This window comes from Lathyrus oleraceus, chromosome 7 (genome assembly GCF_024323335.1).
Source record: "Lathyrus oleraceus cultivar Zhongwan6 chromosome 7, CAAS_Psat_ZW6_1.0, whole genome shotgun sequence".
Taxonomy (NCBI): Eukaryota; Viridiplantae; Streptophyta; class Magnoliopsida; order Fabales; family Fabaceae; genus Lathyrus; species Lathyrus oleraceus.
Window position 1 is genome coordinate 89,052,805 of NC_066585.1, and position 1,790 is coordinate 89,054,594.

At 33.9% G+C, this 1,790-nt stretch overlaps 1 pseudogene; it reads right to left on the reverse strand.

Moving 5' to 3' along the window:
• Positions 1-619: 619 nt before the first annotated feature.
• LOC127103450 (RING-H2 finger protein ATL78-like) lies at positions 620-1,425 on the reverse strand (annotated as a pseudogene).
• Between the last annotated feature and the right edge of the window lie 365 nt (positions 1,426-1,790).

Below are 1,790 nucleotides of genomic sequence, written 5' to 3' on the forward strand. Positions count from 1 at the left end.
AAATGATTGCTTGCGTAGCTAATGAGATCCACACTATATGATTAACTTTTTTATAATAAGTATTTAGAAGGTATAATGGTGAATATAATGTGAAACATAAAGTGTCCATACCATATCGTCCACAAACATGTGGTTAAGTAGAAGTGTCAAACAAGAAGTTAAAGGAAATACTAGGGAACACAATTGTTGCATCTAGAAAAGATTGATCAAAGACGCTAGATAACGACCTTTGGGCATATCAGATGACTTTAAAGATAGATCTAGGATTCTCTCCGTACAGCCATGTTTACGAAAAAAACATGTCATCTTTCTGTAGAATTAGAGTACAAAGCATATTGGGAGTTTAAATTCTTAAACTTTGATGAGAAAACGGCAAGGCGGAAAATACTTCTCAAGCTGGATGAACTAGAAGAGATACTATGCAAAGAGAGAACAAAGAGGTACGATAGAAGCATGGTTAAATGATAGTTTTATCCGGGACAAAAGATCCAACTTTACAATTCTAGGTTAAGGTTGTTCTCTGAAAAGTTGAAATCTAAATGATTTAGACCTTTTATCATGAAGGAAGTATCCCCCAATAATTATTTACTGCAGAATGTTGTTGAAAAAAATTGTACTCCAAAATTTAAAAAAATGTATATTTACATTTGGGGGTCAACCTAAAGCAACTAAAAGTTTGTAACTATAATAAACATTTATCTGTTTTCTTCCCTATAGTTACGTTCAACAGCTTCATGGTTTAGTGGTTGTATCTGTATAATAATTTCTGGTACTGGCAACACAATTGGTTGCACTTGCGACCCACCAATCTTTGGACAAGTTTCAAGAAGGCATTGTCTACACTTGGGACATGATGAGTGTTCCTTTAGCCATTTGTCAATGCAACGAACATGAAACCCATGGTTGCATTTAGGTAATACGCGCACCTTTTCACCTTTTGTGAATTCTGAGATACAAATCACACACTCCGTATCCAAACTTGATAATTTCAACTCCGTTGAATAACTCATTGTTGGGAATGTTCTGAGAGCTTTCTTCTTGATTCCCTTGTTGGCCGATTGAGGTGAAGGGTTGCTACTCAAATTCGAAGAAGTTTCATTGTTGTGTATGGCTAGATTTGATAACCTCAAGGCACATCATATGATGGAGTTCAATGCGAGTGAACAAATAAAAGCACATAATAGGATTGCAAGTATCATTACGACATTTGAATCAAATTGACGAACTCCGAAATGCGAGTCTATTGAATTATTGTTGTTCGTTAAAACAGGAGAGTTTATTAGTGATTGATGATCAACAGGGTTTTGGAAGAGTAATCTTCTTGTGTGAGATTCTACAAGAAGTTCATGGAGGAGTGGTGAAGTAAAGGAAGTAGAAGCATACATGTTCTTTGTTGGGGAACTTGATAAGTTAGTTAATTATAGCTTGATGGTTGTTGTTGTTATGTATGTGATCTTAGACAAGGGAGTATATATAGAGAAGTTACACAATATAGTAGGATATGGTATCTTGCTTTGATTAAAGTATTATTATAATTTTATTACCAAGTTGTTTAAACTAAATAAGTTACTATACGAATGCTCTTTATCTTAAAGACTTACTAATGCATTATGGCCGCCCACTATATTGAAATATATAATTGGATCCTTAACAAATCCTTTTTGCCATATTGAATATTTCTTTAATTACAATCTTCATGCAAGTGGTTAGATCGCAATATGTTTGAGGAAATCTTGGCTCCTAATCAAATCGACAAAATGTTTAAACTGAATATTTGATTTGCAACCTAA